Source organism: Camelus ferus, chromosome 20 (genome assembly GCF_009834535.1).
Source record: "Camelus ferus isolate YT-003-E chromosome 20, BCGSAC_Cfer_1.0, whole genome shotgun sequence".
Taxonomy (NCBI): domain Eukaryota; kingdom Metazoa; phylum Chordata; class Mammalia; order Artiodactyla; family Camelidae; genus Camelus; species Camelus ferus.
Window position 1 is genome coordinate 38,368,703 of NC_045715.1, and position 14,885 is coordinate 38,383,587.

Consider the following 14,885-nt stretch of genomic DNA (forward strand, 5'->3'; position numbering starts at 1 on the left):
CGCACGCGCCGCGCCGACCGGCCCCGCGCCGACCGGCCCCGCCCCGCCCGCTCTCGGGCGGAGCGGGCGGGGGGCGCGCCGCGTTCCTGGTGGGGCACCTGGGGACCCCTGGGGCGACCGGAGCCGGCGGGAGAGGACGTGATCGGAGAAGGTCTGCTAAGTTTCGTCTGCACGGTGATCAGACTTCCAGATGCTTGGAGGACGTGCCGGCCTTGGGCGCACACCTAATGTTCCTGACCGCAGGACATCCGAGTGGCGGAGTGAGCAAAACTGTGGAGCAAAGTCGAAAACGCCCTCAGTCCGCACCCGGGGGCTGGACAAAGCGGATGTCTGGGATGGTTAATAATTCAGAGAACCAAACCGAAAACGAAAAGCTCCCAAACTTTGCTGCAGTTGTTTTAATTTTTAAAATAGAATAGAAGGGTGGGGGTGGAGAGAAAAATACCAAGTGTTGGGAGGATGTGGAGTAACTGAATTCTCCTCTCCTGCTGCAGGAATGAAATCTGCAGCAACTCCTTTAAAAAGCTATTTGGCACTGTATTAAAGAGGCATACCGTATGATCCAGCAGCTCCACATCTTCGTGTACAGCCCAGAGAAATGCGTTACTAGAATATTCACAGCTGCATTTGTTTTAATAACCCCAAAGACCACCAACAATAGAATAAATTCATAAATTCACAGTGTTCGTATAATGGAGTACTACTCAGCAGTGGGAAGAGTGGTCTGCAACTACAGGGATGGGTGAACAAAGTTGAGAATAAAACGTCAAGACATGAAAGTACATATAAGTAGTCCACTTCTATAAAGGACAAAAACAGGAAAAATCTGCCAAAAGTTAGGATAATGGTTCCCTTGGTGGGGTAGTGAATGGGAGGGGGCTTCCAAGGTGCTGGTGAGGCTGTGTCTGTTGATCTTGGTGCTAGTTATACACGTGTCCATTCGTGAAAATTCACCAAACAGTACTCTGATGCACATTTTTCTGTCTGTGAATTATACTTTATATGCAGTATTTTTTTAATTTTTAAATTTAGAAAAACATTTACTTATATGTTCAATGTAGTTTTGTAAATATAAACATAGTGATTATTTGTAAGAAATTTAATGTCACATAGCCAACTTATCACTAAGATTTGGCTGGTATTGTCTCTCAAACTTGAGTAATGTCCTGACCCTCTTTAAAAGGAAAAAACCTCGGTTAAGAAATAGACAAATGATTTGAATAGACATTTCTCCGAAGAAAATATACAATAGTTAACATGAAAAGAGGCTTAATATCACTAACCATCAGGGAAATGCAAATCAAAACCACAATGAGATGCCACTTCACACCCATTAGGAGGGCTATTGTAAAACAAACAAACAAAAAGCAGAAAATAACAAGTGTTGGCAAGGATATTGAGAGATTATAACCCTTATGTGCTGCTTGCTGGTAGGAATGTAAAATGGAGCAGCCACTATGGAAAACAGTCTGGCAGTTCCTAAAAAAAAAAAAAAAAAAATTAAAAATAGAACTTACCATATGATCCAGCAATTCCACTTCTGGGTGGAACTCAAAGAAATTGAAAGCCAGGACTCAAACAGGTATTTGTACAATCATGTGCATTGCAACATTATTCACATTAGCCAAAAATTAGGAGCAACCAAAGTGTCCATCAACAGATGAATTGATGAACAAAATGTCAAACAGACTCACAGACATAGAAAACAAACTCACGGTTACCAGGGGGGAAGGAAGTGGGAAGGGATAAACTGGGAGTTTAAGATTTGCAGGTACTAACTAATATATAAAAAATAGATGAACAAGTTTATACTGTACAGCACAGGGAACTATATTCAATATCTTGTAGTAACTTATGGTGAAAGAGAATATGAAAACAAATATATGTATGTTCCTACATGACTGAAGTATTGTGCTGTACACCAGAAATTGGCACATTGTAAACTGACTATACTTCAATTAAAATGTCATGTATACACACAATGGAATATTATTCAGTCTTTAAAAAGGAGGAAATTCTAACACATGCTATACCGTGGATAAACCTTGAAGACATTTTGCCAAGTAAAATAAACCAGTCATAACAGGACAAATTCTATATGATTCCATTTATATAAGTTACTAAATTCAGAGACACAAAATAGAATGGTAGATGCCAGAGGCAGAGAGGATTTGAGAACTGGATGTTAGTGTTTAATGGGTATAGTTTCAGTTTTGCAAGATGAAAAAAGTTCCAGGGATGGATCGTAATAGTGGTTGGGCAACAGTGTAAATGGACTTAATGCCCCTGACCTGTCCACAGGAGAATGCTCAAAATGGTAAATTTTATGTTAAGTATATTTTACCACAATTTTTTTAAAGGATAAAGAGAAAACCCTTGTGGGTCTCAGAGAATAAATCTGATTCAAATTTGAGAGTAACTTCTTTTGAGAAAAACTTTTTGAAGGGGACCCTCCCCAAATCATTCTTTTTCTCCCCCACCCACCCTCCACCCCGCTTTCCATTTCAAGTGGGATTGTTGGACATTCTCAGTGCAATTAAGTCACCTTTTGTTTGACTCAAGGCTGTACTCAAGGACACAGCCTTGAGTGAGATCTCCCTTCAGTGAGATAATGTAAGACCATGTGAAAAACTGGCTTTGTGCTTAGCAAAAACGGCAATAAAATTAATTTGAAGGGCTCTGAAAGACATGTTACCTGCCGTGACCAGAGGCACACAAAATGAGAGTGGCAGAAAATTATTTTAGGGAAAACCTTCTGAAAAGTTGTATTTTTAAGTCATTTTAATGATTGTTTGAATGTAGTACCTTCACCACCCAGCAGAAAAAAGCCCATTGTCCTTTGCTAATTGTTTCTCTGTGTCTGACTCAATGAGCGAAATACTTTTCAGGAATCAGAAATTGTAAAGGGGGAGGGTGTAGCTTAACGGTAGAGTGCATCCCTAGCATGCACAAGGTCCTGGGTTCAGTCCTCAGTGCCTCCATTAAGAATAAATAAATAAAAACCTAATTACCTCCCCCCTCAAAAGAAGAATTTTTAAAAATTAAGGAAAAAAAAGAAAATTGTAGGTGAGTGAAATGAAAAACATTAAGGAAAGATTAGAACATATTCTTAAGGAAGAAATCCTGGAAAATTTTACTACTTGGACGAGAAGTCTGCAAATACACATGAATAAATTCATGGGCTTCATGAGAAGCCTGGTAGAAATGACAGTATTAGCCTAAACAGGAATAATCTAAGTGTACAGAATCAAACATATGATGCTGGAAAAGAAAAAATTTTAATACTTGCTAGTTAGCCATGAGAGGGCTGTTCCATTTCTGGGTCACTCTGGGTCATAGTGTCCTCACCTAAAATAATGGAATAATTTACCTTACAGGGTCATTCATTCACAAAAATATTTGTTTGGCCAGGTACTGTGCTGGGCATCAGGTAGTTAGTGATGGACAAAAGGGACATGATTTATGCCCTCTTGGAGCTTATAGTCTGGTAAGGAAGACCACTATTATGTATATATGTAATTGTACTTGTAATTATATGAACGGAAATAGCCTGTGGAATGGAAGTGGCTAAAAATATAAATTGGAGCCAGAGAGGCCTTTCTGACAAAATGGCATTTAATTCTTATTTGAAGTATAAATGAGTCAGCTGGGTAAGGAATAGGCAGACAAAGATTTTAAGAAGAGGGATGGGGGAGAGTAGAGCTCAGTTGTAAAACGTGTGCATAGCACGCATGAGGTCCTGGGTTCAATCCCCAGTACCTCCATTAAAAAATAAAATAAATAAATAAAAAACCCCAATTACCTCCCCCCCCCCAAATAAAATAGAAGTCTCAACAAGCATGACGGCCCAAGGCAGGAAATAATTTGGTGGGTTTGAGGAATTGAAAGGGAGCCCACGTGCAGGAGTGAGGTGCAAAGTGGTATAAAATGAACACCTGAGGGAGGCAGGGGCCACATCGTGAAGGCCTTGTGTGTCACATAAGCAAGACAGATTATATCTCAAGTCTGCTGGGAACCCTTTGAAAGACTTTTAATGAGAGGATAAGGAGATCCACTTTGGAAGATTCCTCTGGCTGCTAACGAAAGCAGAGAGTGGAGGAAAATGGGAGACCGGTGGAAGGCCAGGTGAGAGATGATGGAGGCTTAACGGAGGTGGTAAGAGAGGTGGTACGGAAAAGTGGATGTATTTGTTTTTAACTTTGGAGGTAAAATTCCTGGATGTGGCTCTGGATCAGGAACCAGAAGAAATGTCAACAGTGACTCATGAGTTTCTTGAATGGCCCCCTGAGATTCTGTTTTTTTCCCCACACTACCAAGCAATTCTCAGACACCAGCTAGGGGTCGACAGTTCAACACAATTCTGATACTACCTACCTAAGATGCCGTCGGGTTCTGTAGGTCAGGGGATCAGTCCTCTAGGACTTCCCCATCCTTTCCCACGTCAGATGCCAATCCCAAATCGGGCTTATACCTGTGTTTCTAACAGACTGTCTACGGATGGGAGATTCGCACGACCCTCTCCTTGGGGGCAATTAATTTGCTAAAGTGACTCACAGAACTCAGAGAAACATTTTACTTACTGGATACTGGTTATATCCATTATAAAAGGATGTAACTCGGAACAGCCAGATGGAAAAGACGCACAGGACAAGGTCTGGGGAAAGAGGGGAGAGCTCACTGTTCTCTCAGCACCTCCACGTGTTCACGAACCAGAAGCTCTCCAGACTGGTTATTTTCAGGTTTAATGGAGGCGTCATTACATATGGATAATTGACTAAATCCTTGGCCATTGGTTACTGAACTCCATCTGCAGCCCCTCTCCCCTCCTGGGAGGTCAGGGCACAGAACTGAAAGTTCCAACCCTCTGATCCCTGGATTGGTTCCCCTGGCAACCAGCCTCCATCTTTATGTGATTTAGGGATTTTCCAGAAGCCAACTCAGGAACATAACAAAAGCTCTCAACATATAGGAAATTCCAATGGTTTCAGGAGCTCTGTTCCAGGAGCTAGTGGGAACAAAGACCAAATATATTTTTCTGATTGTAAATCACAATATCACACCACCTTGCTAATAGTGGTTACTACAAACACTAGTTACAACCCTGAACCAGTGTGAGTCAGGAAATAGTTCATTCTAGATTCCTTTTTGGTTTTTCACAGATTGTTCTAGTCTCACATGGACTAGTCTGGATTTAGGGTGCTTATCAATAAAGGAACTGTTAGAACATAAAAATCTTATTTTCCTTCACTGTCCAGGTCTTTCTCATTTAAACGTTTGTTTTGCTGAAATAGTCTTAATGTGATGAGAGATCTGCTCTCTGAAAGGGCTGGATTGTTTGGACAACACTGATTTTTTTTTTAATTGAAGTATAGTCAGTTATAATGTGTCAATTTCTGGTGTACAGCATCTTGTCCTAGTCATGCATATACATATGTTCATTTTCATACTCTTTTTCATTAACGGTTACAAGATATTGAATACAGTTCCTTGTGCTATACAGAAGAAATTTTTTTTTAAATCTACTTTATATATACTAGTTTATATTTGCAAATCTCGAACTCCCAATTTATCCCTTCCCACCCTCTTTTCCCCGGGTAACCATAAGATTTTTTACTATGTCTGTGAGTCTGTTTCTCTTTTGTAGATGAGATCATTAGTGTCTTCTTTTTTCTTTTTTTAGATTACACATATGAGTGATATCATATGGTATTTTTTTTCTCTTTCTGGCTGACTTCACTTAGAATTACGATCTCTAGGTCCATCCATGTTGCCACAAATGGCATTATTTTATTCCTTTTTATGGCTGAGTAGTATTCCACTGTATAAATACACCACATCTTCCTTATCCAGTCATCTGTTGATGGACATTTAGGTTGCTTCCATGTCTTGGCTATTGGAAATAGTGCTGATATGAACATTGGGGTGCAGGTGTCTTTTTGAGTCAGAGTTCCCTCTGGATATATGTCAGGATTAGGATTGCTGGATAATATGGTAAGTCTATTTTTAGTTTTTTAAGGAACCTCCATACTGTTTTCCATAGTGGGTGCACCAAAGTACATTCCCACCAACAGTATAGGAGGCCTCCCTTTTCTTCACATCCTCTCCAGCATCTATCATTTGGAGTATGTGACATGTTTGAAAAGCATGTTGAGAGACAACGTATTTCTAGAAGAGAGTTCAAGGTAAATAAGTATCAGATACACCAAAAACTAAGCAAATGACAAAACAAATACTAGGAAAACAAAAATTTAAATATAATCAAACTCCGTGGCTCAGCAGTGAGAAACACTTCATCATCACAGCAACATAAATACTGTTGATCTAATCAAAAGATGAGCCATAGGAGGAGGGGATCTATGAATGAATATATATGAGGGGGGAGGGGATAGCTCAAGTGAGAGAGCGCCTGCTTAGCATGTGCGAGGTCCTGGGTTCAATCCCCAGCACCTCCTCCAGAAATGAAAAAGCAAATGAATAAACCTAATTACCTTAGCCCCCACCCCAGAAAATGAATATATGTGGGTGTAGCGGGCAGTTAGTGTATAAGAGAACCCAATTCTCACCTTCCATAACAAGAAGTTGATAGATACGCAAAAGTGAGGGAAAAACCATGCAGTTCATCAGGTATAGAAATATAGCTGCAGCTATAAATATAGCTATAAATACTTAAAGAAACAGTGAAGAAGGTGAAACTGCTCCTTTGGAAACAAGGATCAGGAAGGAAGACATGAAACTTTTGCATTACTGTTTTTCACAATAAACTTGGTGGAACAATTTGATTTTTAAAACTATGACTATACAAACTCATAAAGATAAAATCACATTAAAATTTCTTTGTAAACTGTAAAGTGACAGAGACCATCCTTATTATTAATAAGGTTAACAATAAACTTTCTTCAGTTGGTTTGACACAATATTTATGCCAATTAAGTGAGATCATATACATTAATGTCTAGAACACTGCTTCGCACATCATACCTGCTCAATAAGTAAAGATTTCTTTCTTCCAGAATTGTGGATAAAAGTACCTAAAAACTTTCCTCATATCAAAATATATTAAAAGCCTCTATTAAAGCATTAATCACTTCCCGGCAATAAAATGTAACACCCTATTGGGTTGACAAGGATAATGTTTTAAAAAGAAATAATAGAAAAAAGTGAGATGTTTTGATCTTTTTGATCTACCAACAAATATTCCTTGAGAGAATTATTATAATATAAATCAGGTTATTTTTATAAACAATAATTTAATACTGAAAAAAATATTGTTCTGTAGCTACAACATGGAAATCAAATAGCTTACAATTGACTTAAATTATTTCGTGTTTCCCCAAACCAATGACAGTTACCAAATCAAAAGGAAAACATGCTAGTTAATCATAGCATAAGCTCTTTTCCTAAGACAGTATGAACAAATTTAAAGTTCTTACTGTATGACATCTTAGGGTGTGTATTTTCTTAACTCTCAGAGGAAGATTAGTAACATATCATGTGCCTATTTTGTTTTTTTTAAACCAAGCTGCTACCCAGACTGTTCAGAGATTTGAAAAGTCCAGTCTCCTTCCCTTATAATTAAGTGATGATGTAGGCTGACCTGGATTTGTTTGTGAAGTAATCACAGGTGATCTCATAGTTGGTTTGAGTTTTGTGTTTTAGGGATGAATTCTCATGGGAAAGAAGACCTTTCTAGAAATTCTGTTGTAAATGGCTTTTGGGAATTTCAGATACATTCTCAAACAATAGGGTACTAATTGTTCCAACACCCATGCTCCCTCATTTGGTATCAACTATCAATCCCTCTCACCAAGGCCAGCCACCTGTACATGAGATTCTTAGAAGGTTCCCAATATTGCCGCACTCTCATCTGCAATCCACAACTCATCATTTCACGTTTTCACACTTTCCGAACGTCAAGGTTACATAGCCTCTTAAAACGCAAATGGTGATGGCAGAATGAGGCCTTGACTCAGACTTTAGGCTCATGATCTATTTCTTTCTATGTCATTTGAATCTAGCTAATATAACGTGGAACCACAGATACCCAATTGCCTAGGAAGGCCTTTCTCAACCTCCTCCACCCTCCCAACCATATTCTTTTCTTCCACTTGTTTACTGAAGTTGAATTTTACACATATTTATGTGATTCTTTATTATTCACACCCACTAGACTATAAGTTTCCCAAGAAGAAGCACCTTATCATTTTTGGCTCAGAATTGTAATCCAGTGTAACCCAGGACTATGCCTGGCACATGATAGATGCTCTGAAATGGTTACTGAATGAATCGACAAGAATATATTTTAGAGCCAAGACATGGAAACAACCTAAATGTCCGTTGACAGATGACTGGATAAAGAAGCTATGGTACACACACACACACACACACACACACACACACACACACGTATATAATGGAATACTACTCAGCCATAAAAAGAATAAAATAATGCCATTTGCAGCAACACGGAAGAACCTGGAAATCGTCATTCTAAGCGAAGTCAGCCAGAAAGAGAAATAAAAATACCATTTGATATCACTTACATGTGGAATCTAAAAAAGAACACAAAGGAACTTATTTATAAAACAGAAAAAGACTCAGACATAGAGAACAAACTATGGTTACTGGGGGAGAAAGAGTGGGAAGGGATAAATTGGGAGTTGAAGATCTGCACATACTAACTACTATATATAAAATAGATAAACCAGTTTCTAGTGTATAGCACAGGGAACTATATTCAATATCTTGTGGTAACTTTTAATGAAAAAGAGTGAGAAGAAATCTATGTATGTATGTGTATGACTGAAACATGATGCTGTACACCAGAAATTGACCCAACATTGTAAACTGACTATACTTCTGTAAAAAAAAAATGTTTTTTTAATTATACATATCAAGAGAGTGAGCTCACCTCCTCCCATGGGCACACCCAAATCCCAACTTTTTTTATGACAAAAATAGCAACTCTTAATGAGAAAGACCTGAAGACTAGCAGAAAAGACCTTCTACAATGACAGATGTAAACAAGGAGCCCTCAAGGAGATAGGTGAGAGGGGCAGATACACGGAGCAGTCAAGTCCCGCACCCCATGGTGGGCGACCCACAAGCAGGAGGATGATCACAATTGCAGAAGCAAGGTCCTGCGTTCAACCCCCAGTACCTCCATTAAAAATAAAATAAAATAACAATTAATTTAAAAATACATAAAGAAATCTAGTTACTTCCCCTCTCAAAAATAAATAAATAAACAAAAACCTAATTACCCCACCAAGAAAAAAACATAATTATAATTTTCAAATTATTGAGAAAGACTAGGAGTGTTAAGCTAGAAAGAGAAAACATACAAATCTAGTCCTGGTTTTGTGTCAGAAGAGCCTTGTTATTGTGGTGGTGTCTCACTTCCTGTGTCACATCTGTCTCTATTAATCCTTATGTCATGGAACTGAACAGTCTAAAAGTTTTAAATTTCCTTATAAACTTTTATTTTCGCCTTTTCCTATTCTAAAATTTTCCCCAGTAACTCATTTAAATGTTAAATCGTGTGGCGGAAACCTGTGTTGTATGTTCGATAGGCCGTTTATGCATGCAAGAGGGGGAAAAGCATGAAAAAAATGATCAAAGCAGACAATCAGGTGATGCAAAGAAACTTTAACCCTTCATGAAGTGGACCATCTCCACCATTCAGAAAACTGCAGAATGCGGAGAGTGGCAGGCGGAAGGATGGAAACTGACAGGAGAAAGAATAAAGAATAAGGAAGAGAAGAAAAGAAAATATCTGATTGTCTGGGGCCCCACGGCCAACCTTGTTTAGAGTGAGAAAACCCAGAGTTGTTTGGCCTTTGGGGACTGGCTGGCTGGATACTCTGGTCACGCAGAGTATTTACGGGGATGCAGGAAAGTTACTGAAGTTTGGATCTGCTGACCTGGACCCCCCATAGGAGTGGCTCCATCTTGGGCTTAGAAGTGTATTTCAAACCCGACTGTTCCCAGTCTGTGTTTCAAAGGCATCAGTTCTATTTGTTCCTGTGTAACTTCTTACCTCTTCAAGTGACAAACAATAGGAAATCACATGATTTCCTTTCTCCCAGAGGCCGACAGAAAATGGCTTGGAAACTAGAGAGAATGCTCACTAACTCTCGCTGGTTTCTGGGTTTCCTAGGATATTAACGAGATACAGCTGGAGAGAGGCTTCACCTGGGAAGAAAAGGGAACGTTCATTTCCTCTTCTGGTCTAACTCTCACAGACAACTTGCTTTCTCCAATCTCCTCCCATCTGCATGCTCCTTCCTGTGGGGCTGACATCTGTGGACACAATTTCTAGATCACCTGCACCCGGGGTACCCACCGTCTCTTCCACTTTGCTGGAAGACTTAGCTCTTTACCATCACATCCAGGGGTGACGTCGATTAAGCATGTAAGGTTATTCATCACGTCTCTGTTCTGGATACACTGTATAATGAATTTTAGGGCTTGTCATATTTCAAGGCTCGGTTTCATAGCACACATATTGTTAGGAATTTGAAAAGTGCTTAATAATTATCCATCACTGAGTCAGCTTTGATGGAAGATCAGAAGTGTTATGAAATAAATGCAAAGTGATAATTGAGGCTGATTCAGGGCAAAATTATTTTTGGTATATTTTGAGCACCAGATAAATGTCAAGGAAATCGATGAGAAACAGCAAAAACTGCTGAATAACATAAATTCACGTGCGTAGCTGCTGTAGACAAAACAGAGATGCTCTCTACAATGTCTGTGTGAGAAGTGTTTCACTGGACTACTGTGTCTTAAAATGTAATTTAGGATCCTAAATTTTCAAGTAGCAATTTGAAGATCTTGGGGTTTTCTTTGGACATGGCCTAGAAACCTCTGGCAGGTAATTTCTGTATGACTCAAAGAATTTCCCCTAGCAAGGGAAGCCACTATTTGAGCTTTTAAAAAAATAAACCGTTACTCTGGACGGACTTGTAACCCTAGCTAGCGAGTGAGCATGAGATTATCTCTGAAATCCTTAGAAAACAGTGAGTTGCAGGAAAAATCAAGACACTGAGTCAATAACACTAGTTAACATAGCATGTAATTCAATCTATGCTTGGGAATTTTTAATTTAACCAAAAAAAAAAAAAAAAAAAGAATTGGGTCTATTACAGGTGCCAATGATCAGACTGAGACCAAGTGGGGAGTTAAAAATGCACATAAAATCTTGGGTTATGGTATATGTCGCACAGCATAACCAAATGGATCCAAGTGTTGATACACGTGGCTTTGAATTGTAACAGCAGAGTCACTCAGGAAGGAGCGGTACCCAGGCACTTGGCAAATTAACGCTGGAAACGGATGGTGGGAGCAGTAAGAAGTTGAGCCAAGCCCTTTGGGTTACCGTCTCCCCAGGGTCAGAAAGACTCTGGATGCCAAAGCATCAGAAACACAGGCTATAAACAGGCATGATTAATAACAATTAGTGATCATGCTTTATCTTTTTTAATCTTCCTCTCAGCTAGATCTCATTTTCTGTTTCTTCCCGATCCCCCAATTCACGCCCTATTACATGGATTCTAGATGTCGGTGTTAGATTTAAATCTGATCTCTCTGTCCATTTTCTCTTTCCCCTTGATCCATCTTTCAGATCATCTTTAGATAGATTTCTAAAAAATCTGACTTCCATCAAGAAATCGAAGAGTGCAAAGGAATGTTTAGAGATGATCGAGTCTGACTTACTGTGTTGGTCAAGCTAGGTGAACCATGGCTACAGACAACCCTCAGATTTTGACACAATGAAGGTTATTTCCTGCAGGGTCACAGTCTAATCAGTTTGGTGGGAGATGCTCGGCTCCACGCAGTCATTTGGTGGCTCAGGTCACTTCCATTTACTGGGTCACTCACCTCTAGGTTTTTGACTCCTCTGCTGGACCCATCTCAGATGGCCAGAGAGAATCTGAATGCCTAGCTTAGATTAGATGCTTTCTTTGGTCCAATCAGCTGAGGCCATGGATGGGGGGAGGGGGTTAAGCATTTCAAACATGGGTGCAGGGGCCATTTTTGTGGATTTACACAGAAAGGGGAATGAGGTGAGCAGATACCATCAAACTAGGTGTTACTCAGACAACTGCTTTCCCTTTGTATGATAGATCTTCAAAGAGTTGAAGAAAATCACTCAAGCCTCTGCTTCCCTGACAGCTTCCTTCTCTTCTTATTGGAGTAAACACTGTCTGCTTCCTCGAGCCTGCACAATCTGGGTTATTTACATCAGCTCATCCTTCCCCAAATTCCAATTGTAAATTTCCTTCAGACTTCACCTCCTCTAGGGAGAGGTCCTTAATGAACTCCCCTTCTCACTAATTATTCCCTGGTCATCAATTCTTACGTGGCTCAATCCACCCGATCAAGCAGCCCTTCACTTTGCTTGTACAATTGCATAGCATTCATCTTCAGCTTTTAAAATTCCATGTCTTACTTTCCACCCTTCACAAAAACTAATTCGAAATGGACCATAAAGCTAAATGTAAAATGCAAAGCTATCAAACTCTTAGAAGATAACATAGGAGGAAGTCTAGATGACCGTAAGTATGGTGGTGCTTTTTTAAATACAACACCAAAGGCACAATCCATGAAAGAAAAAATTGAGGAATTGGACTTCAGTAAAACAGAAAATTTCTGCTCTGTGAATGTCAAGACAATTAGAAGGTCAGCCACAGACTGGGAGAAAATGTTGGCAAAAGACATATCTGATAAATGACTGTTATCCAAAATAGACAAAGAACTCAAAACTCAACAATAAGAAAACAAACAACCCAATTTAAAAAATGGGCCAGTGACCTTAACAGACACCTCATCAAAGAAGATATATAGATGGCAAATAAGCCTATAAAAAGATGTTCCACGTCATATGTCATCAGGGAAATACAAATTGAAACAACAGTGTGGGGGAGAGTATAGTTAAGTGGTAGAGTGTGTGCTTAGCATGCACGAGGTCCTGGATTCAATCCCCAGTACCTCCATTAAAATAAATAAATAAATAAATAAACAAACCTAATTGCCCCCCAAAAAAGATAAAAAATAAAATTAAAACAAAAAACAATAATGAGATAATACTACACAACTATTAGAAGGACCAAAATCCAGGACACTGACAACACCAAATGCTGGTGAGGATGCAAAGCAGGAAGAACTCTCATATACTGCTGATGGGAGTGCAAAATGGAACCACCAGTTTGGAAGACGATTTGGCAGTTTCTTACAAAACTAAGCAGCACACTCTTACCGTACAATCCAGGAATTGAACTCCTTGATGTTTGCCCAAAGGAGTTGAAAAATTTGTCCACACAAAAACCCACACACAGATGTTTATAGACACTTTATTCATAATTGCCAAACTTGGAAGCAACCGAGATGTTCTTCAGTAGGTGTTTGGATAAACTGTGGTTCATGCAGACAGTGGAAATATTATTCAGCACTAAAAAGATATGAGCTATCAAGCCATGAAAGGACATGGAAGAAACTTAAATGCACGTTACTAAATACAAGACGCCAATCAGAAAAGGCTGCAGGTTGTATGGTTCCAACTATGGGAAATTCTGGAAAAGGCAAAACTATGGAGACAATAAAAAGACCAGCGAGTTGCAAGGATGGGAGTGGGGAGAAAGGAATAGGCAGTGAATAGAGAGTTTCCAGGACACTGAAAACATTTTGTATGATATTTTAATGATGGACATATGTCATTTTGTCCAACTCCATAGAGTGTACAATACCAAAAGTCAACCATGAAGTAAACTATGAACTTTGGGTAACTATGTTGTATCAATGTAGGTTCATCTTTTGTAAAAAAAAATATCACTCTGGTGAGTGATGTTGATATTGGGGGGAGGCTATGCAGGTAGGGTGAGGTAGGGCATATTAGGAAATTTCTATACCTCTCAATTTTGTTGTAAACCTGAAACTCCTCTAAAAAACAAAGTCTTAAAAAATTCCATGTCTTGCCCCATTGAGGGTGAAGACCGCGTTGTCTTCTCCCTTTGGATACATCACAACCTAGTGCTGACTGTGTTTCTTCCTGAATCCTATTCAAAACCTTAATGGTATCTCCCTCCTCGTGAATATTTCATGTTTATAGAAAGCGATAACTACTCACTTATCACTTGATTCTGTATTGTGCACTGTCTTTTAATTGGCCTAAGGGATGGTGTAGTTTGCTCATGAGAAATGCAAACTCATGTTACCATTTATTCAGGTGGAACCTGCCATGTATTTTTAAATGCATTATCATTTAACCATCATAACAAGCCTATGAGCCCACTATTATTATTTCTAGGATCACACAGCTAATAATTATCTAATTCTGGAATCTGAGTCTAAGTCTCCGAGCTCTTGCCTTCACCGCGATGCTCACTAATAAACTGGTAAAGTGACATTCTCACCAGCTGTGTCCTTTCTTGGTCCTGACACTCCTCATGATGGATTCCTCATCCCACCTTCTTGCCTTGTCCACTGTGGGTTGTATTGCTCAGAAAGGAGACTTGTTTTATTTTATTTTTACTTTCAGTTTTTAAATCTCACTTATTTTTTGGAAGGTGCTGGAAAATTTTTTAAAATTTTATTTTGTATTGAAGTGTAGTTGATTTACAATATTAGTTTCAGGTGTGCGACAAAGCAATTCCGTTACACATATAGATACATATGTACTTTTTCTTTTCAGATTCTTTTCCACTATGTATTATTACAAGAGATTTAATATCATTCCCTGTGCTGTACAGTAGGTTCTAGCTGTTCATCTACTTTATGTATAGTAATGTGTATATGTTAATCCTCAGCTCCTAATTTACCCCTCCCCACCCTTTCCTCTTTGGTAACCACAGTTTGTTTTCTATGTCTGTGGATCATTTTTGGTTTGT

At 39.1% G+C, this 14,885-nt stretch overlaps 1 long non-coding RNA gene across 1 annotated transcript; it reads left to right on the top strand.

Annotated features, from left to right (window-relative positions):
- Nucleotides 1–681, top strand: LOC116658334. The gene is made up of 2 exons (XR_004313681.1): nt 1–260; nt 495–681. It is a non-coding gene; the product is annotated as an uncharacterized LOC116658334 (long non-coding RNA).
- Nucleotides 682–14,885: the final 14,204 nt, after the last annotated feature.